Source organism: Ambystoma mexicanum, unplaced genomic scaffold (assembly GCF_040938575.1).
Source record: "Ambystoma mexicanum isolate Mex_15411 unplaced genomic scaffold, UKY_AmexF1_1 Mex_scaf34, whole genome shotgun sequence".
In the NCBI taxonomy this organism is placed as follows: Eukaryota; Metazoa; Chordata; class Amphibia; order Caudata; family Ambystomatidae; genus Ambystoma; species Ambystoma mexicanum.
The window spans coordinates 1,061,462-1,083,012 of NW_027182449.1; the positions used below are offsets into that span (position 1 = coordinate 1,061,462).

Genomic DNA, 21,551 nt, shown 5'->3' on the forward strand with positions numbered 1-21,551 from the left:
CCTCAACCAACATCGCCCTCTGCCTTCCAAAGAGTCGAGGAGTCCCCAGCAGGAAAATTGTGTGTGTGTTTATTTCTTCTTTTTTAGAGATGCTTTCTATTTTTGTAAGGAACCGACGCCTGGGTGAGTGCTAGTGTGGCTTGAGGTAAATTTACGGGCAGCTTCTTTGCAAACTTTTGCCAAAACAACTTGGGGCAGCACTGGGGTAGAGAGTCAGCCTTCCGCTGATGCCTGCCTAGGCGTGGCTGGGCTGGGGGCCTCAGTTGCTGTTACTGGGCCTGCTTCTTTCCTGGACTTGTAGGCCGCCAGCCTGAGAAGGTAAGGCCTCAACCAACATCGCCCTCTGCCTTCCAAAGAGTCGAGGAGACCGCAGCAGGAAAATTGTGTGTGTGTTTATTTCTTCTTTTTTTAGAGGTGCTTTCTATTTTTGTAAGGAACTGACGCCTGGGTGAGTGCTAGTGTGGCTTGAGGTAAATTCACGGGCAGCTTCTTTGCAAACTTTTGCCAAACCAACTTGGGGCAGCAGTGGGGTAGAGAGTCAGCCTTAAGCTGATGCCTGCCTGGGCTGGGCTGGGCTGGGGGCCTCAGCTGCTGTTACTGGGCCTGCTTCTTTCCTGGACTTGTAGGTCACCAGCCCGATATGGTAAGGGCCTCAACCAACATCACCCTCTGCCTTCTAAAGCGTCGAGGAGCCCCCAGCAGGAAAATTGTGTGTGTGTATTTCTTCTTTTTTTAGAGATGCTTTCTATTTTTGTAAGGAACCGACGCCTGGGTGAGTGCTAGTGTGGCTTGAGGTAAATTTACGGGCAGCTTCTTTGCAAACTTTTGCCAAACCAACTTGGGGCAGCACTGGGGTAGAGAGTCAGCCTTCCGCTGATGCCTGCCTAGGCGTGGCTGGGCTGGGGGCCTCAGTTGCTGTTACTGGGCCTGCTTCTTTCCTGGACTTGTAGGCCGCCAGCCTGAGAAGGTAAGGCCTCAACCAACATCGCCCTCTGCCTTCCAAAGAGTCGAGGAGACCGCAGCAGGAAAATTGTGTGTGTGTTTATTTCTTCTTTTTTTAGAGGTGCTTTCTATTTTTGTAAGGAACTGACGCCTGGGTGAGTGCTAGTGTGGCGTGAGTTAAATTTACAGGCATCTTCTTTGCAAACTTTTGCCAAACCAACTTGGGGCAGCAGTGGGGTAGAGAGTCAGCCTTCTGCTGATGCCTGCCTAGGCGTGGCTGGGCTGGGGGCCTCAGCTGCTGTTACTGGGCCTGCTTCTTTCCTGGACTTGTAGGCCACCAGCCGGAGAAAGTAAGGGCCTCAACCAACATCGCCCTCTGCCTTCCAAAGAGTCGAGGAGTCCCCAGCAGGAAAATTGTGTGTGTGTTTATTTCTTCTTTTTTAGAGATGCTTTCTATTTTTGTAAGGAACCGACGCCTGGGTGAGTGCTAGTGTGGCTTGAGGTAAATTTACGGGCAGCTTCTTTGCAAACTTTTGCCAAAACAACTTGGGGCAGCACTGGGGTAGAGAGTCAGCCTTCCGCTGATGCCTGCCTAGGCGTGGCTGGGCTGGGGGCCTCAGTTGCTGTTACTGGGCCTGCTTCTTTCCTGGACTTGTAGGCCGCCAGCCTGAGAAGGTAAGGCCTCAACCAACATCGCCCTCTGCCTTCCAAAGAGTCGAGGAGACCGCAGCAGGAAAATTGTGTGTGTGTTTATTTCTTCTTTTTTTAGAGGTGCTTTCTATTTTTGTAAGGAACTGACGCCTGGGTGAGTGCTAGTGTGGCTTGAGGTAAATTCACGGGCAGCTTCTTTGCAAACTTTTGCCAAACCAACTTGGGGCAGCAGTGGGGTAGAGAGTCAGCCTTAAGCTGATGCCTGCCTGGGCTGGGCTGGGCTGGGGGCCTCAGCTGCTGTTACTGGGCCTGCTTCTTTCCTGGACTTGTAGGTCACCAGCCCGATATGGTAAGGGCCTCAACCAACATCACCCTCTGCCTTCCAAAGCGTCGAGGAGCCCCCAGCAGGAAAATTGTGTGTGTGTTTATTTCCATCTTTCTTTCCGAGTTTTTTTTTAAAGTTTTGTAAGGAACGGATGCTTGGGTGAGTGAGTGCAAGTGTGGCTTGGCCTGAATTTACAGACACTTTCTTTGCAAACATGAGTAGGCAAGTGGGTATTTCAAAAGTGGGTGCATGGAGCTGCTCGTTGCTTTTCCAAGCTGGCAGCTGTGGCTCCTGAGCTTGAGGCAAAAAGAAGGGCAGAAGCACACTGCAGAGGACAGCGTTCAGCCTTGCAAGAGGGCAGTGGACGTCGGAGGAGCCGACACAGCACAAGAGGCTCGGAATCGGCGCACTCTTCGCCTACGGCCATACCACCCTGAATGCGCCCGATCTCGTCCGATCTCGGAAGCTAAGCAGGGTCGGGCCTGGTTAGTACTTGGATGGGAGACCGCCTGGGAATACCAGGTGCTGTAGGCATTTTGCTACTCTGTGCCCGATAGGCGGCGTTCGTCTTCTCCGTCTTGAACTACATTTTTCCTCCATTCCGCTTTTAATTTTAACAAACACGGCGCGTGAAAAAGGCACAGGGGCAGACAGCAGCCCTCGCTCCAATGCAGAGCCCCGTCAGAGGCGGACACGTTGTCGCCAAACTAACTTGGAGCAGCAGCAGCAGCAGCAGGAGACTGAAGCCAGGGCAGCAGCTTGCCGCCTCGGGTGGGTGGATGCAGCCAGAAAGGGCCACTCGTGTCCCTGGCAAAGCACCTCCAGCGTCTCCCCGTTTTCTCTCCAGTGGACGCGCAAGGCCCCCTACAGCTAGGGGAGGCAAGTGGATGGGCCTCATCTGCATATGTGGGCTCTAGAGGAAGAGTGCACCCTGGGAGACAAGGGGACACCTGGAGCGGGAAGTGCTCACGGGGGAGAAGTGCCTACAAGAGGCAGGAAGGGAGGGAGGCCACATCATGCCTCTCCATAGCCAGGCCTCTGGATGATGGGGCAGAAGCGGCCGTCACCCTAAGCTTCCTAGAAGTCCCAGCTGGGCCCCATGCTACCTAATATCTCGCCTGATCGAGCCTGGTCGAGCACTGGTCGAGCCTTCAGCCAAGGGACACAGGAGCCAAGGGGTCTGGCCTCGAGCCTTCAACCGAGGGACCCAGGAGCCCAGGGTCTGGCCTCAGTGCTTCCCAAGTCGGCCTTCAGCTGAAGCCTGCCTGGGCTGGGAGCCTCAGCTGCTGTTCCTGGGTGTGCTTCTTTCCTGCATGTGAAGGCCACCAGCGGCGAAGGTTGCCCTCCGCCTTCCAAGGAGTCGAGGGGATAGAAGCAGGAAAATTGTGTGTGTGTTTATTTCTTCTTTTTTAGAGATTCTTTCTATTTTTGTAAGGAACTGACGCCTGGGTGAGTGCTAGTGTGGCTTGAGGTAAATTCACGGGCAGCTTCTTTGCAAACTTTTGCCAAACCAACTTGGGGCAGCAGTGGGGTAGAGAGTCAGCCTTCTGCTGATGCCTGCCTAGGCGTGGCTGGGCTGGGGGCCTCAGCTGCTGTTACTGGGCCTGCTTCTTTCCTGGACTTGTAGGCCACCAGCCGGAGAAAGTAAGGGCCTCAACCAACATCGCCCTCTGCCTTCCAAAGAGTCGAGGAGTCCCCAGCAGGAAAATTGTGTGTGTGTTTATTTCTTCTTTTTTAGAGATGCTTTCTATTTTTGTAAGGAAACGACGCCTGGGTGAGTGCTAGTGTGGCGTGAGCTAAATTTACAGGCATCTTCTTTGCAAACTTTTGCCAAACCAACTTGGAGCAGCAGTGGGGTAGAGAGTCAGCCTTCTGCTGATGCCTGCCTGGGCTGGGCTGGTCTGGGGGCCTCAGCTGCTGTTACTGGGCCTGCTTCTTTCCTGGACTTGTAGGCCACCAGCCCGAGAAGGTAAGGGCCTCAACCAACATCGCCCTCTGCCTTCCAAAGAGTCGAGGTGTCCCCAGCAGTAAAATTGTGTGTGTGTATTTCTTCTTTTTTTAGAGATGCTTTCTATTTTTGTAAGGAACCGACGCCTGGGTGAGTGCTAGTGTGGCTTGAGGTAAATTTACGGGCAGCTTCTTTGCAAACTTTTGCCAAACCAACTTGGGGCAGCACTGGGGTAGAGAGTCAGCCTTCCGCTGATGCCTGCCTAGGCGTGGCTGGGCTGGGGGCCTCAGTTGCTGTTACTGGGCCTGCTTCTTTCCTGGACTTGTAGGCCGCCAGCCTGAGAAGGTAAGGCCTCAACCAACATCGCCCTCTGCCTTCCAAAGAGTCGAGGAGACCGCAGCAGGAAAATTGTGTGTGTGTTTATTTCTTCTTTTTTTAGAGGTGCTTTCTATTTTTGTAAGGAACTGACGCCTGGGTGAGTGCTAGTGTGGCGTGAGTTAAATTTACAGGCATCTTCTTTGCAAACTTTTGCCAAACCAACTTGGGGCAGCAGTGGGGTAGAGAGTCAGCCTTCTGCTGATGCCTGCCTAGGCGTGGCTGGGCTGGGGGCCTCAGCTGCTGTTACTGGGCCTGCTTCTTTCCTGGACTTGTAGGCCACCAGCCGGAGAAAGTAAGGGCCTCAACCAACATCGCCCTCTGCCTTCCAAAGAGTCGAGGAGTCCCCAGCAGGAAAATTGTGTGTGTGTTTATTTCTTCTTTTTTAGAGATGCTTTCTATTTTTGTAAGGAACCGACGCCTGGGTGAGTGCTAGTGTGGCTTGAGGTAAATTTACGGGCAGCTTCTTTGCAAACTTTTGCCAAAACAACTTGGGGCAGCACTGGGGTAGAGAGTCAGCCTTCCGCTGATGCCTGCCTAGGCGTGGCTGGGCTGGGGGCCTCAGTTGCTGTTACTGGGCCTGCTTCTTTCCTGGACTTGTAGGCCGCCAGCCTGAGAAGGTAAGGCCTCAACCAACATCGCCCTCTGCCTTCCAAAGAGTCGAGGAGACCGCAGCAGGAAAATTGTGTGTGTGTTTATTTCTTCTTTTTTTAGAGGTGCTTTCTATTTTTGTAAGGAACTGACGCCTGGGTGAGTGCTAGTGTGGCTTGAGGTAAATTCACGGGCAGCTTCTTTGCAAACTTTTGCCAAACCAACTTGGGGCAGCAGTGGGGTAGAGAGTCAGCCTTAAGCTGATGCCTGCCTGGGCTGGGCTGGGCTGGGGGCCTCAGCTGCTGTTACTGGGCCTGCTTCTTTCCTGGACTTGTAGGTCACCAGCCCGATATGGTAAGGGCCTCAACCAACATCACCCTCTGCCTTCCAAAGCGTCGAGGAGCCCCCAGCAGGAAAATTATGTGTGTGTATTTCTTCTTTTTTTAGAGATGCTTTCTATTTTTGTAAGGAACCGACGCCTGGGTGAGTGCTAGTGTGGCTTGAGGTAAATTTACGGGCAGCTTCTTTGCAAACTTTTGCCAAACCAACTTGGGGCAGCACTGGGGTAGAGAGTCAGCCTTCCGCTGATGCCTGCCTAGGCGTGGCTGGGCTGGGGGCCTCAGTTGCTGTTACTGGGCCTGCTTCTTTCCTGGACTTGTAGGCCGCCAGCCTGAGAAGGTAAGGCCTCAACCAACATCGCCCTCTGCCTTCCAAAGAGTCGAGGAGACCGCAGCAGGAAAATTGTGTGTGTGTTTATTTCTTCTTTTTTTAGAGGTGCTTTCTATTTTTGTAAGGAACTGACGCCTGGGTGAGTGCTAGTGTGGCGTGAGTTAAATTTACAGGCATCTTCTTTGCAAACTTTTGCCAAACCAACTTGGGGCAGCAGTGGGGTAGAGAGTCAGCCTTCTGCTGATGCCTGCCTAGGCGTGGCTGGGCTGGGGGCCTCAGCTGCTGTTACTGGGCCTGCTTCTTTCCTGGACTTGTAGGCCACCAGCCGGAGAAAGTAAGGGCCTCAACCAACATCGCCCTCTGCCTTCCAAAGAGTCGAGGAGTCCCCAGCAGGAAAATTGTGTGTGTGTTTATTTCTTCTTTTTTAGAGATGCTTTCTATTTTTGTAAGGAACCGACGCCTGGGTGAGTGCTAGTGTGGCTTGAGGTAAATTTACGGGCAGCTTCTTTGCAAACTTTTGCCAAAACAACTTGGGGCAGCACTGGGGTAGAGAGTCAGCCTTCCGCTGATGCCTGCCTAGGCGTGGCTGGGCTGGGGGCCTCAGTTGCTGTTACTGGGCCTGCTTCTTTCCTGGACTTGTAGGCCGCCAGCCTGAGAAGGTAAGGCCTCAACCAACATCGCCCTCTGCCTTCCAAAGAGTCGAGGAGACCGCAGCAGGAAAATTGTGTGTGTGTTTATTTCTTCTTTTTTTAGAGGTGCTTTCTATTTTTGTAAGGAACTGACGCCTGGGTGAGTGCTAGTGTGGCTTGAGGTAAATTCACGGGCAGCTTCTTTGCAAACTTTTGCCAAACCAACTTGGGGCAGCAGTGGGGTAGAGAGTCAGCCTTAAGCTGATGCCTGCCTGGGCTGGGCTGGGCTGGGGGCCTCAGCTGCTGTTACTGGGCCTGCTTCTTTCCTGGACTTGTAGGTCACCAGCCCGATATGGTAAGGGCCTCAACCAACATCACCCTCTGCCTTCCAAAGCGTCGAGGAGCCCCCAGCAGGAAAATTGTGTGTGTGTTTATTTCCATCTTTCTTTCCGAGTTTTTTTTAAAAGTTTTGTAAGGAACGGATGCTTGGGTGAGTGAGTGCAAGTGTGGCTTGGCCTGAATTTACAGACACTTTCTTTGCAAACATGAGTAGGCAAGTGGGTATTTCAAAAGTGGGTGCATGGAGCTGCTCGTTGCTTTTCCAAGCTGGCAGCTGTGGCTCCTGAGCTTGAGGCAAAAAGAAGGGCAGAAGCACACTGCAGAGGACAGCGTTCAGCCTTGCAAGAGGGCAGTGGACGTCGGAGGAGCCGACACAGCACAAGAGGCTCGGAATCGGCGCACTCTTCGCCTACGGCCATACCACCCTGAATGCGCCCGATCTCGTCCGATCTCGGAAGCTAAGCAGGGTCGGGCCTGGTTAGTACTTGGATGGGAGACCGCCTGGGAATACCAGGTGCTGTAGGCATTTTGCTACTCTGTGCCCGATAGGCGGCGTTCGTCTTCTCCGTCTTGAACTACATTTTTCCTCCATTCCGCTTTTAATTTTAACAAACACGGCGCGTGAAAAAGGCACAGGGGCAGACAGCAGCCCTCGCTCCAATGCAGAGCCCCGTCAGAGGCGGACACGTTGTCGCCAAACTAACTTGGAGCAGCAGCAGCAGCAGCAGGAGACTGAAGCCAGGGCAGCAGCTTGCCGCCTCGGGTGGGTGGATGCAGCCAGAAAGGGCCACTCGTGTCCCTGGCAAAGCACCTCCAGCGTCTCCCCGTTTTCTCTCCAGTGGACGCGCAAGGCCCCCTACAGCTAGGGGAGGCAAGTGGATGGGCCTCATCTGCATATGTGGGCTCTAGAGGAAGAGTGCACCCTGGGAGACAAGGGGACACCTGGAGCGGGAAGTGCTCACGGGGGAGAAGTGCCTACAAGAGGCAGGAAGGGAGGGAGGCCACATCATGCCTCTCCATAGCCAGGCCTCTGGATGATGGGGCAGAAGCGGCCGTCACCCTAAGCTTCCTAGAAGTCCCAGCTGGGCCCCATGCTACCTAATATCTCGCCTGATCGAGCCTGGTCGAGCACTGGTCGAGCCTTCAGCCAAGGGACACAGGAGCCAAGGGGTCTGGCCTCGAGCCTTCAGCCGAGGGACCCAGGAGCCCAGGGTCTGGCCTCAGTGCTTCCCAAGTCGGCCTTCAGCTGAAGCCTGCCTGGGCTGGGAGCCTCAGCTGCTGTTCCTGGGTGTGCTTCTTTCCTGCATGTGAAGGCCACCAGCGGCGAAGGTTGCCCTCCGCCTTCCAAGGAGTCGAGGGGATAGAAGCAGGAAAATTGTGTGTGTGTTTATTTCTTCTTTTTTAGAGATTCTTTCTATTTTTGTAAGGAACTGACGCCTGGGTGAGTGCTAGTGTGGCTTGAGGTAAATTCACGGGCAGCTTCTTTGCAAACTTTTGCCAAACCAACTTGGGGCAGCAGTGGGGTAGAGAGTCAGCCTTCTGCTGATGCCTGCCTAGGCGTGGCTGGGCTGGGGGCCTCAGCTGCTGTTACTGGGCCTGCTTCTTTCCTGGACTTGTAGGCCACCAGCCGGAGAAAGTAAGGGCCTCAACCAACATCGCCCTCTGCCTTCCAAAGAGTCGAGGAGTCCCCAGCAGGAAAATTGTGTGTGTGTTTATTTCTTCTTTTTTAGAGATGCTTTCTATTTTTGTAAGGAAACGACGCCTGGGTGAGTGCTAGTGTGGCGTGAGCTAAATTTACAGGCATCTTCTTTGCAAACTTTTGCCAAACCAACTTGGAGCAGCAGTGGGGTAGAGAGTCAGCCTTCTGCTGATGCCTGCCTGGGCTGGGCTGGTCTGGGGGCCTCAGCTGCTGTTACTGGGCCTGCTTCTTTCCTGGACTTGTAGGCCACCAGCCCGAGAAGGTAAGGGCCTCAACCAACATCGCCCTCTGCCTTCCAAAGAGTCGAGGTGTCCCCAGCAGTAAAATTGTGTGTGTGTATTTCTTCTTTTTTTAGAGATGCTTTCTATTTTTGTAAGGAACCGACGCCTGGGTGAGTGCTAGTGTGGCTTGAGGTAAATTTACGGGCAGCTTCTTTGCAAACTTTTGCCAAACCAACTTGGGGCAGCACTGGGGTAGAGAGTCAGCCTTCCGCTGATGCCTGCCTAGGCGTGGCTGGGCTGGGGGCCTCAGTTGCTGTTACTGGGCCTGCTTCTTTCCTGGACTTGTAGGCCGCCAGCCTGAGAAGGTAAGGCCTCAACCAACATCGCCCTCTGCCTTCCAAAGAGTCGAGGAGACCGCAGCAGGAAAATTGTGTGTGTGTTTATTTCTTCTTTTTTTAGAGGTGCTTTCTATTTTTGTAAGGAACTGACGCCTGGGTGAGTGCTAGTGTGGCGTGAGTTAAATTTACAGGCATCTTCTTTGCAAACTTTTGCCAAACCAACTTGGGGCAGCAGTGGGGTAGAGAGTCAGCCTTCTGCTGATGCCTGCCTAGGCGTGGCTGGGCTGGGGGCCTCAGCTGCTGTTACTGGGCCTGCTTCTTTCCTGGACTTGTAGGCCACCAGCCGGAGAAAGTAAGGGCCTCAACCAACATCGCCCTCTGCCTTCCAAAGAGTCGAGGAGTCCCCAGCAGGAAAATTGTGTGTGTGTTTATTTCTTCTTTTTTAGAGATGCTTTCTATTTTTGTAAGGAACCGACGCCTGGGTGAGTGCTAGTGTGGCTTGAGGTAAATTTACGGGCAGCTTCTTTGCAAACTTTTGCCAAAACAACTTGGGGCAGCACTGGGGTAGAGAGTCAGCCTTCCGCTGATGCCTGCCTAGGCGTGGCTGGGCTGGGGGCCTCAGTTGCTGTTACTGGGCCTGCTTCTTTCCTGGACTTGTAGGCCGCCAGCCTGAGAAGGTAAGGCCTCAACCAACATCGCCCTCTGCCTTCCAAAGAGTCGAGGAGACCGCAGCAGGAAAATTGTGTGTGTGTTTATTTCTTCTTTTTTTAGAGGTGCTTTCTATTTTTGTAAGGAACTGACGCCTGGGTGAGTGCTAGTGTGGCTTGAGGTAAATTCACGGGCAGCTTCTTTGCAAACTTTTGCCAAACCAACTTGGGGCAGCAGTGGGGTAGAGAGTCAGCCTTAAGCTGATGCCTGCCTGGGCTGGGCTGGGCTGGGGGCCTCAGCTGCTGTTACTGGGCCTGCTTCTTTCCTGGACTTGTAGGTCACCAGCCCGATATGGTAAGGGCCTCAACCAACATCACCCTCTGCCTTCCAAAGCGTCGAGGAGCCCCCAGCAGGAAAATTGTGTGTGTGTATTTCTTCTTTTTTTAGAGATGCTTTCTATTTTTGTAAGGAACCGACGCCTGGGTGAGTGCTAGTGTGGCTTGAGGTAAATTTACGGGCAGCTTCTTTGCAAACTTTTGCCAAACCAACTTGGGGCAGCACTGGGGTAGAGAGTCAGCCTTCCGCTGATGCCTGCCTAGGCGTGGCTGGGCTGGGGGCCTCAGTTGCTGTTACTGGGCCTGCTTCTTTCCTGGACTTGTAGGCCGCCAGCCTGAGAAGGTAAGGCCTCAACCAACATCGCCCTCTGCCTTCCAAAGAGTCGAGGAGACCGCAGCAGGAAAATTGTGTGTGTGTTTATTTCTTCTTTTTTTAGAGGTGCTTTCTATTTTTGTAAGGAACTGACGCCTGGGTGAGTGCTAGTGTGGCGTGAGTTAAATTTACAGGCATCTTCTTTGCAAACTTTTGCCAAACCAACTTGGGGCAGCAGTGGGGTAGAGAGTCAGCCTTCTGCTGATGCCTGCCTAGGCGTGGCTGGGCTGGGGGCCTCAGCTGCTGTTACTGGGCCTGCTTCTTTCCTGGACTTGTAGGCCACCAGCCGGAGAAAGTAAGGGCCTCAACCAACATCGCCCTCTGCCTTCCAAAGAGTCGAGGAGTCCCCAGCAGGAAAATTGTGTGTGTGTTTATTTCTTCTTTTTTAGAGATGCTTTCTATTTTTGTAAGGAACCGACGCCTGGGTGAGTGCTAGTGTGGCTTGAGGTAAATTTACGGGCAGCTTCTTTGCAAACTTTTGCCAAAACAACTTGGGGCAGCACTGGGGTAGAGAGTCAGCCTTCCGCTGATGCCTGCCTAGGCGTGGCTGGGCTGGGGGCCTCAGTTGCTGTTACTGGGCCTGCTTCTTTCCTGGACTTGTAGGCCGCCAGCCTGAGAAGGTAAGGCCTCAACCAACATCGCCCTCTGCCTTCCAAAGAGTCGAGGAGACCGCAGCAGGAAAATTGTGTGTGTGTTTATTTCTTCTTTTTTTAGAGGTGCTTTCTATTTTTGTAAGGAACTGACGCCTGGGTGAGTGCTAGTGTGGCTTGAGGTAAATTCACGGGCAGCTTCTTTGCAAACTTTTGCCAAACCAACTTGGGGCAGCAGTGGGGTAGAGAGTCAGCCTTAAGCTGATGCCTGCCTGGGCTGGGCTGGGCTGGGGGCCTCAGCTGCTGTTACTGGGCCTGCTTCTTTCCTGGACTTGTAGGTCACCAGCCCGATATGGTAAGGGCCTCAACCAACATCACCCTCTGCCTTCCAAAGCGTCGAGGAGCCCCCAGCAGGAAAATTGTGTGTGTGTATTTCTTCTTTTTTTAGAGATGCTTTCTATTTTTGTAAGGAACCGACGCCTGGGTGAGTGCTAGTGTGGCTTGAGGTAAATTTACGGGCAGCTTCTTTGCAAACTTTTGCCAAACCAACTTGGGGCAGCACTGGGGTAGAGAGTCAGCCTTCCGCTGATGCCTGCCTAGGCGTGGCTGGGCTGGGGGCCTCAGTTGCTGTTACTGGGCCTGCTTCTTTCCTGGACTTGTAGGCCGCCAGCCTGAGAAGGTAAGGCCTCAACCAACATCGCCCTCTGCCTTCCAAAGAGTCGAGGAGACCGCAGCAGGAAAATTGTGTGTGTGTTTATTTCTTCTTTTTTTAGAGGTGCTTTCTATTTTTGTAAGGAACTGACGCCTGGGTGAGTGCTAGTGTGGCGTGAGTTAAATTTACAGGCATCTTCTTTGCAAACTTTTGCCAAACCAACTTGGGGCAGCAGTGGGGTAGAGAGTCAGCCTTCTGCTGATGCCTGCCTAGGCGTGGCTGGGCTGGGGGCCTCAGCTGCTGTTACTGGGCCTGCTTCTTTCCTGGACTTGTAGGCCACCAGCCGGAGAAAGTAAGGGCCTCAACCAACATCGCCCTCTGCCTTCCAAAGAGTCGAGGAGTCCCCAGCAGGAAAATTGTGTGTGTGTTTATTTCTTCTTTTTTAGAGATGCTTTCTATTTTTGTAAGGAACCGACGCCTGGGTGAGTGCTAGTGTGGCTTGAGGTAAATTTACGGGCAGCTTCTTTGCAAACTTTTGCCAAAACAACTTGGGGCAGCACTGGGGTAGAGAGTCAGCCTTCCGCTGATGCCTGCCTAGGCGTGGCTGGGCTGGGGGCCTCAGTTGCTGTTACTGGGCCTGCTTCTTTCCTGGACTTGTAGGCCGCCAGCCTGAGAAGGTAAGGCCTCAACCAACATCGCCCTCTGCCTTCCAAAGAGTCGAGGAGACCGCAGCAGGAAAATTGTGTGTGTGTTTATTTCTTCTTTTTTTAGAGGTGCTTTCTATTTTTGTAAGGAACTGACGCCTGGGTGAGTGCTAGTGTGGCTTGAGGTAAATTCACGGGCAGCTTCTTTGCAAACTTTTGCCAAACCAACTTGGGGCAGCAGTGGGGTAGAGAGTCAGCCTTAAGCTGATGCCTGCCTGGGCTGGGCTGGGCTGGGGGCCTCAGCTGCTGTTACTGGGCCTGCTTCTTTCCTGGACTTGTAGGTCACCAGCCCGATATGGTAAGGGCCTCAACCAACATCACCCTCTGCCTTCCAAAGCGTCGAGGAGCCCCCAGCAGGAAAATTGTGTGTGTGTTTATTTCCATCTTTCTTTCCGAGTTTTTTTTAAAAGTTTTGTAAGGAACGGATGCTTGGGTGAGTGAGTGCAAGTGTGGCTTGGCCTGAATTTACAGACACTTTCTTTGCAAACATGAGTAGGCAAGTGGGTATTTCAAAAGTGGGTGCATGGAGCTGCTCGTTGCTTTTCCAAGCTGGCAGCTGTGGCTCCTGAGCTTGAGGCAAAAAGAAGGGCAGAAGCACACTGCAGAGGACAGCGTTCAGCCTTGCAAGAGGGCAGTGGACGTCGGAGGAGCCGACACAGCACAAGAGGCTCGGAATCGGCGCACTCTTCGCCTACGGCCATACCACCCTGAATGCGCCCGATCTCGTCCGATCTCGGAAGCTAAGCAGGGTCGGGCCTGGTTAGTACTTGGATGGGAGACCGCCTGGGAATACCAGGTGCTGTAGGCATTTTGCTACTCTGTGCCCGATAGGCGGCGTTCGTCTTCTCCGTCTTGAACTACATTTTTCCTCCATTCCGCTTTTAATTTTAACAAACACGGCGCGTGAAAAAGGCACAGGGGCAGACAGCAGCCCTCGCTCCAATGCAGAGCCCCGTCAGAGGCGGACACGTTGTCGCCAAACTAACTTGGAGCAGCAGCAGCAGCAGCAGGAGACTGAAGCCAGGGCAGCAGCTTGCCGCCTCGGGTGGGTGGATGCAGCCAGAAAGGGCCACTCGTGTCCCTGGCAAAGCACCTCCAGCGTCTCCCCGTTTTCTCTCCAGTGGACGCGCAAGGCCCCCTACAGCTAGGGGAGGCAAGTGGATGGGCCTCATCTGCATATGTGGGCTCTAGAGGAAGAGTGCACCCTGGGAGACAAGGGGACACCTGGAGCGGGAAGTGCTCACGGGGGAGAAGTGCCTACAAGAGGCAGGAAGGGAGGGAGGCCACATCATGCCTCTCCATAGCCAGGCCTCTGGATGATGGGGCAGAAGCGGCCGTCACCCTAAGCTTCCTAGAAGTCCCAGCTGGGCCCCATGCTACCTAATATCTCGCCTGATCGAGCCTGGTCGAGCACTGGTCGAGCCTTCAGCCAAGGGACACAGGAGCCAAGGGGTCTGGCCTCGAGCCTTCAACCGAGGGACCCAGGAGCCCAGGGTCTGGCCTCAGTGCTTCCCAAGTCGGCCTTCAGCTGAAGCCTGCCTGGGCTGGGAGCCTCAGCTGCTGTTCCTGGGTGTGCTTCTTTCCTGCATGTGAAGGCCACCAGCGGCGAAGGTTGCCCTCCGCCTTCCAAGGAGTCGAGGGGATAGAAGCAGGAAAATTGTGTGTGTGTTTATTTCTTCTTTTTTAGAGATTCTTTCTATTTTTGTAAGGAACTGACGCCTGGGTGAGTGCTAGTGTGGCTTGAGGTAAATTCACGGGCAGCTTCTTTGCAAACTTTTGCCAAACCAACTTGGGGCAGCAGTGGGGTAGAGAGTCAGCCTTCTGCTGATGCCTGCCTAGGCGTGGCTGGGCTGGGGGCCTCAGCTGCTGTTACTGGGCCTGCTTCTTTCCTGGACTTGTAGGCCACCAGCCGGAGAAAGTAAGGGCCTCAACCAACATCGCCCTCTGCCTTCCAAAGAGTCGAGGAGTCCCCAGCAGGAAAATTGTGTGTGTGTTTATTTCTTCTTTTTTAGAGATGCTTTCTATTTTTGTAAGGAAACGACGCCTGGGTGAGTGCTAGTGTGGCGTGAGCTAAATTTACAGGCATCTTCTTTGCAAACTTTTGCCAAACCAACTTGGAGCAGCAGTGGGGTAGAGAGTCAGCCTTCTGCTGATGCCTGCCTGGGCTGGGCTGGTCTGGGGGCCTCAGCTGCTGTTACTGGGCCTGCTTCTTTCCTGGACTTGTAGGCCACCAGCCCGAGAAGGTAAGGGCCTCAACCAACATCGCCCTCTGCCTTCCAAAGAGTCGAGGTGTCCCCAGCAGGAAAATTGTGTGTGTGTATTTCTTCTTTTTTTAGAGATGCTTTCTATTTTTGTAAGGAACCGACGCCTGGGTGAGTGCTAGTGTGGCTTGAGGTAAATTTACGGGCAGCTTCTTTGCAAACTTTTGCCAAACCAACTTGGGGCAGCACTGGGGTAGAGAGTCAGCCTTCCGCTGATGCCTGCCTAGGCGTGGCTGGGCTGGGGGCCTCAGTTGCTGTTACTGGGCCTGCTTCTTTCCTGGACTTGTAGGCCGCCAGCCTGAGAAGGTAAGGCCTCAACCAACATCGCCCTCTGCCTTCCAAAGAGTCGAGGAGACCGCAGCAGGAAAATTGTGTGTGTGTTTATTTCTTCTTTTTTTAGAGGTGCTTTCTATTTTTGTAAGGAACTGACGCCTGGGTGAGTGCTAGTGTGGCGTGAGTTAAATTTACAGGCATCTTCTTTGCAAACTTTTGCCAAACCAACTTGGGGCAGCAGTGGGGTAGAGAGTCAGCCTTCTGCTGATGCCTGCCTAGGCGTGGCTGGGCTGGGGGCCTCAGCTGCTGTTACTGGGCCTGCTTCTTTCCTGGACTTGTAGGCCACCAGCCGGAGAAAGTAAGGGCCTCAACCAACATCGCCCTCTGCCTTCCAAAGAGTCGAGGAGTCCCCAGCAGGAAAATTGTGTGTGTGTTTATTTCTTCTTTTTTAGAGATGCTTTCTATTTTTGTAAGGAACCGACGCCTGGGTGAGTGCTAGTGTGGCTTGAGGTAAATTTACGGGCAGCTTCTTTGCAAACTTTTGCCAAAACAACTTGGGGCAGCACTGGGGTAGAGAGTCAGCCTTCCGCTGATGCCTGCCTAGGCGTGGCTGGGCTGGGGGCCTCAGTTGCTGTTACTGGGCCTGCTTCTTTCCTGGACTTGTAGGCCGCCAGCCTGAGAAGGTAAGGCCTCAACCAACATCGCCCTCTGCCTTCCAAAGAGTCGAGGAGACCGCAGCAGGAAAATTGTGTGTGTGTTTATTTCTTCTTTTTTTAGAGGTGCTTTCTATTTTTGTAAGGAACTGACGCCTGGGTGAGTGCTAGTGTGGCTTGAGGTAAATTCACGGGCAGCTTCTTTGCAAACTTTTGCCAAACCAACTTGGGGCAGCAGTGGGGTAGAGAGTCAGCCTTAAGCTGATGCCTGCCTGGGCTGGGCTGGGCTGGGGGCCTCAGCTGCTGTTACTGGGCCTGCTTCTTTCCTGGACTTGTAGGTCACCAGCCCGATATGGTAAGGGCCTCAACCAACATCACCCTCTGCCTTCCAAAGCGTCGAGGAGCCCCCAGCAGGAAAATTGTGTGTGTGTTTATTTCCATCTTTCTTTCCGAGTTTTTTTTAAAAGTTTTGTAAGGAACGGATGCTTGGGTGAGTGAGTGCAAGTGTGGCTTGGCCTGAATTTACAGACACTTTCTTTGCAAACATGAGTAGGCAAGTGGGTATTTCAAAAGTGGGTGCATGGAGCTGCTCGTTGCTTTTCCAAGCTGGCAGCTGTGGCTCCTGAGCTTGAGGCAAAAAGAAGGGCAGAAGCACACTGCAGAGGACAGCGTTCAGCCTTGCAAGAGGGCAGTGGACGTCGGAGGAGCCGACACAGCACAAGAGGCTCGGAATCGGCGCACTCTTCGCCTACGGCCATACCACCCTGAATGCGCCCGATCTCGTCCGATCTCGGAAGCTAAGCAGGGTCGGGCCTGGTTAGTACTTGGATGGGAGACCGCCTGGGAATACCAGGTGCTGTAGGCATTTTGCTACTCTGTGCCCGATAGGCGGCGTTCGTCTTCTCCGTCTTGAACTACATTTTTCCTCCATTCCGCTTTTAATTTTAACAAACACGGCGCGTGAAAAAGGCACAGGGGCAGACAGCAGCCCTCGCTCCAATGCAGAGCCCCGTCAGAGGCGGACACGTTGTCGCCAAACTAACTTGGAGCAGCAGCAGCAGCAGCAGGAGACTGAAGCCAGGGCAGCAGCTTGCCGCCTCGGGTGGGTGGATGCAGCCAGAAAGGGCCACTCGTGTCCCTGGCAAAGCACCTCCAGCGTCTCCCCGTTTTCTCTCCAGTGGACGCGCAAGGCCCCCTACAGCTAGGGGAGGCAAGTGGATGGGCCTCATCTGCATATGTGGGCTCTAGAGGAAGAGTGCACCCTGGGAGACAAGGGGACACCTGGAGCGGGAAGTGCTCACGGGGGAGAAGTGCCTACAAGAGGCAGGAAGGGAGGGAGGCCACATCATGCCTCTCCATAGCCAGGCCTCTGGATGATGGGGCAGAAGCGGCCGTCACCCTAAGCTTCCTAGAAGTCCCAGCTGGGCCCCATGCTACCTAATATCTCGCCTGATCGAGCCTGGTCGAGCCTTCAGCCAAGGGACACAGGAGCCAAGGGGTCTGGCCTCGAGCCTTCAACCGAGGGACCCAGGAGCCCAGGGTCTGGCCTCAGTGCTTCCCAAGTCGGCCTTCAGCTGAAGCCTGCCTGGGCTGGGAGCCTCAGCTGCTGTTCCTGGGTGTGCTTCTTTCCTGCATGTGAAGGCCACCAGCGGCGAAGGTTGCCCTCCGCCTTCCAAGGAGTCGAGGGGATAGAAGCAGGAAAATTGTGTGTGTGTTTATTTCTTCTTTTTTAGAGATTCTTTCTATTTTTGTAAGGAACTGACGCCTGGGTGAGTGCTAGTGTGGCTTGAGGTAAATTCACGGGCAGCTTCTTTGCAAACTTTTGCCAAACCAACTTGGGGCAGCAGTGGGGTAGAGAGTCAGCCTTCTGCTGATGCCTGCCTAGGCGTGGCTGGGCTGGGGGCCTCAGCTGCTGTTACTGGGCCTGCTTCTTTCCTGGACTTGTAGGCCACCAGCCGGAGAAAGTAAGGGCCTCAACCAACATCGCCCTCTGCCTTCCAAAGAGTCGAGGAGTCCCCAGCAGGAAAATTGTGTGTGTGTTTATTTCTTCTTTTTTAGAGATGCTTTCTATTTTTGTAAGGAAACGACGCCTGGGTGAGTGCTAGTGTGGCGTGAGCTAAATTTACAGGCATCTTCTTTGCAAACTTTTGCCAAACCAACTTGGAGCAGCAGTGGGGTAGAGAGTCAGCCTTCTGCTGATGCCTGCCTGGGCTGGGCTGGTCTGGGGGCCTCAGCTGCTGTTACTGGGCCTGCTTCTTTCCTGGACTTGTAGGCCACCAGCCCGAGAAGGTAAGGGCCTCAACCAACATCGCCCTCTGCCTTCCAAAGAGTCGAGGTGTCCCCAGCAGGAAAATTGTGTGTGTGTATTTCTTCTTTTTTTAGAGATGCTTTCTATTTTTGTAAGGAACCGACGCCTGGGTGAGTGCTAGTGTGGCTTGAGGTAAATTTACGGGCAGCTTCTTTGCAAACTTTTGCCAAACCAACTTGGGGCAGCACTGGGGTAGAGAGTCAGCCTTCCGCTGATGCCTGCCTAGGCGTGGCTGGGCTGGGGGCCTCAGTTGCTGTTACTGGGCCTGCTTCTTTCCTGGACTTGTAGGCCGCCAGCCTGAGAAGGTAAGGCCTCAACCAACATCGCCCTCTGCCTTCCAAAGAGTCGAGGAGACCGCAGCAGGAAAATTGTGTGTGTGTTTATTTCTTCTTTTTTTAGAGGTGCTTTCTATTTTTGTAAGGAACTGACGCCTGGGTGAGTGCTAGTGTGGCGTGAGTTAAATTTACAGGCATCTTCTTTGCAAACTTTTGCCAAACCAACTTGGGGCAGCAGTGGGGTAGAGAGTCAGCCTTCTGCTGATGCCTGCCTAGGCGTGGCTGGGCTGGGGGCCTCAGCTGCTGTTACTGGGCCTGCTTCTTTCCTGGACTTGTAGGCCACCAGCCGGAGAAAGTAAGGGCCTCAACCAACATCGCCCTCTGCCTTCCAAAGAGTCGAGGAGTCCCCAGCAGGAAAATTGTGTGTGTGTTTATTTCTTCTTTTTTAGAGATGCTTTCTATTTTTGTAAGGAACCGACGCCTGGGTGAGTGCTAGTGTGGCTTGAGGTAAATTTACGGGCAGCTTCTTTGCAAACTTTTGCCAAACCAACTTGGGGCAGCACTGGGGTAGAGAGTCAGCCTTCCGCTGATGCCTGCCTAGGCGTGGCTGGGCTGGGGGCCTCAGTTGCTGTTACTGGGCCTGCTTCTTTCCTGGACTTGTAGGCCGCCAGCCTGAGAAGGTAAGGCCTCAACCAACATCGCCCTCTGCCTTCCAAAGAGTCGAGGAGACCGCAGCAGGAAAATTGTGTGTGTGTTTATTTCTTCTTTTTTTAGAGGTGCTTTCTATTTTTGTAAGGAACTGACGCCTGGGTGAGTGCTAGTGTGGCTTGAGGTAAATTCACGGGCAGCTTCTTTGCAAACTTTTGCCAAACCAACTTGGGGCAGCAGTGGGGTAGAGAGTCAGCCTTAAGCTGATGCCTGCCTGGGCTGGGCTGGGCTGGGGGCCTCAGCTGCTGTTACTGGGCCTGCTTCTTTCCTGGACTTGTAGGTCACCAGCCCGATATGGTAAGGGCCTCAACCAACATCACCCTCTGCCTTCCAAAGCGTCGAGGAGCCCCCAGCAGGAAAATTGTGTGTGTGTTTATTTCCATCTTTCTTTCCGAGTTTTTTTTTAAAGTTTTGTAAGGAACGGATGCTTGGGTGAGTGAGTGCAAGTGTGGCTTGGCCTGAATTTACAGACACTTTCTTTGCAAACATGAGTAGGCAAGTGGGTATTTCAAAAGTGGGTGCATGGAGCTGCTCGTTGCTTTTCCAAGCTGGCAGCTGTGGCTCCTGAGCTTGAGGCAAAAAGAAGGGCAGAAGCACACTGCAGAGGACAGCGTTCAGCCTTGCAAGAGGGCAGTGGACGTCGGAGGAGCCGACACAGCACAAGAGGCTCGGAATCGGCGCACTCTTCGCCTACGGCCATACCACCCTGAATGCGCCCGATCTCGTCCGATCTCGAAAGCTAAGCAGGGTCGGGCCTGGTTAGTACTTGGATGGGAGACCGCCTGGGAATACCAGGTGCTGTAGGCATTTTGCTACTCTGTGCCCGATAGGCGGCGTTCGTCTTCTCCGTCTTGAACTACATTTTTCCTCCATTCCGCTTTTAATTTTAACAAACACGGCGCGTGAAAAAGGCACAGGGGCAGACAGCAGCCCTCGCTCCAATGCAGAGCCCCGTCAGAGGCGGACACGTTGTCGCCAAACTAACTTGGAGCAGCAGCAGCAGCAGGAGACTGAAGCCAGGGCAGCAGCTTGCCGCCTCGGGTGGGTGGATGCAGCCAGAAAGGGCCACTCGTGTCCCTGGCAAAGCACCTCCAGCGTCTCCCCGTTTTCTCTCCAGTGGACGCGCAAGGCCCCCTACAGCTAGGGGAGGCAAGTGGATGGGCCTCATCTGCATATGTGGGCTCTAGAGGAAGAGTGCACCCTGGGAGACAAGGGGACACCTGGAGCGGGAAGTGCTCACGGGGGAGAAGTGCCTACAAGAGGCAGGAAGGGAGGGAGGCCACATCATGCCTCTCCATAGCCAGGCCTCTGGATGATGGGGCAGAAGCGGCCGTCACCCTAAGCTTCCTAGAAGTCCCAGCTGGGCCCCATGCTACCTAATATCTCGCCTGATCGAGCCTGGTCGAGCACTGGTCGAGCCTTCAGCCAAGGGACACAGGAGCCAAGGGGTCTGGCCTCGAGCCTTCAACCGAGGGACCCAGGAGCCCAGGGTCTGGCCTCAGTGCTTCCCAAGTCGGCCTTCAGCTGAAGCCTGCCTGGGCTGGGAGCCTCAGCTGCTGTTCCTGGGTGTGCTTCTTTCCTGCATGTGAAGGCCACCAGCGGCGAAGGTTGCCCTCCGCCTTCCAAGGAGTCGAGGGGATAGAAGCAGGAAAATTGTGTGTGTGTTTATTTCTTCTTTTTTAGAGATTCTTTCTATTTTTGTAAGGAACTGACGCCTGGGTGAGTGCTAGTGTGGCTTGAGGTAAATTCACGGGCAGCTTCTTTGCAAACTTTTGCCAAACCAACTTGGGGCAGCAGTGGGGTAGAGAGTCAGCCTTCTGCTGATGCCTGCCTAGGCGTGGCTGGGCTGGGGGCCTCAGCTGCTGTTACTGGGCCTGCTTCTTTCCTGGACTTGTAGGCCACCAGCCGGAGAAAGTAAGGGCCTCAACCAACATCGCCCTCTGCCTTCCAAAGAGTCGAGGAGTCCCCAGCAGGAAAATTGTGTGTGTGTTTATTTCTTCTTTTTTAGAGATGCTTTCTATTTTTGTAAGGAAACAACGCCTGGGTGAGTGCTAGTGTGGCGTGAGCTAAATTTACAGGCATCTTCTTTGCAAACTTTTGCCAAACCAACTTGGAGCAGCAGTGGGGTAGAGAGTCAGCCTTCTGCTGATGCCTGCCTGGGCTGGGCTGGTCTGGGGGCCTCAGCTGCTGTTACTGGGCCTGCTTCTTTCCTGGACTTGTAGGCCACCAGCCCGAGAAGGTAAGGGCCTCAACCAACATCGCCCTCTGCCTTCCAAAGAGTCGAGGTGTCCCCAGCAGGAAAATTGTGTGTGTGTATTTCTTCTTTTTTTAGAGATGCTTTCTATTTTTGTAAGGAACCGACGCCTGGGTGAGTGCTAGTGTGGCTTGAGGTAAATTTACGGGCAGCTTCTTTGCAAACTTTTGCCAAACCAACTTGGGGCAGCACTGGGGTAGAGAGTCAGCCTTCCGCTGATGCCTGCCTAGGCGTGGCTGGGCTGGGGGCCTCAGTTGCTGTTACTGGGCCTGCTTCTTTCCTGGACTTGTAGGCCGCCAGCCTGAGAAGGTAAGGCCTCAACCAACATCGCCCTCTGCCTTCCAAAGAGTCGAGGAGACCGCAGCAGGAAAATTGTGTGTGTGTTTATTTCTTCTTTTTTTAGAGGTGCTTTCTATTTTTGTAAGGAACTGACGCCTGGGTGAGTGCTAGTGTGGCGTGAGTTAAATTTACAGGCATCTTCTTTGCAAACTTTTGCCAAACCAACTTGGGGCAGCAGTGGGGTAGAGAGTCAGCCTTCTGCTGATGCCTGCCTAGGCGTGGCTGGGCTGGGGGCCTCAGCTGCTGTTACTGGGCCTGCTTCTTTCCTGGACTTGTAGGCCACCAGCCGGAGAAAGTAAGGGCCTCAACCAACATCGCCCTCTGCCTTCCAAAGAGTCGAGGAGTCCCCAGCAGGAAAATTGTGTGTGTGTTTATTTCTTCTTTTTTAGAGATGCTTTCTATTTTTGTAAGGAACCGACGCCTGGGTGAGTGCTAGTGTGGCTTGAGGTAA

General features: G+C 53.7%; 5 non-coding genes across 5 annotated transcripts; all 5 read left to right on the forward strand.

Annotated features, from left to right (window-relative positions):
• Positions 1-2,333: 2,333 nt before the first annotated feature.
• On the forward strand, positions 2,334-2,452 carry LOC138558741 (5S ribosomal RNA). The gene has a single exon (XR_011298861.1). It is a non-coding gene; the product is annotated as a 5S ribosomal RNA (ribosomal RNA).
• Positions 2,453-6,876: 4,424 nt separating this feature from the next.
• LOC138558742 (5S ribosomal RNA) lies at positions 6,877-6,995 on the forward strand. The gene has a single exon (XR_011298862.1). It is a non-coding gene; the product is annotated as a 5S ribosomal RNA (ribosomal RNA).
• Positions 6,996-12,718: 5,723 nt separating this feature from the next.
• LOC138558743 (5S ribosomal RNA) lies at positions 12,719-12,837 on the forward strand. Its single transcript, XR_011298863.1, has one exon. It is a non-coding gene; the product is annotated as a 5S ribosomal RNA (ribosomal RNA).
• A 3,125-nt stretch (positions 12,838-15,962) lies between these two features.
• On the forward strand, positions 15,963-16,081 carry LOC138558744 (5S ribosomal RNA). Its single transcript, XR_011298864.1, has one exon. It is a non-coding gene; the product is annotated as a 5S ribosomal RNA (ribosomal RNA).
• Positions 16,082-19,195: 3,114 nt separating this feature from the next.
• LOC138558989 (5S ribosomal RNA) lies at positions 19,196-19,314 on the forward strand. Its single transcript, XR_011299107.1, has one exon. It is a non-coding gene; the product is annotated as a 5S ribosomal RNA (ribosomal RNA).
• The last annotated feature ends 2,237 nt before the right edge of the window (positions 19,315-21,551 follow it).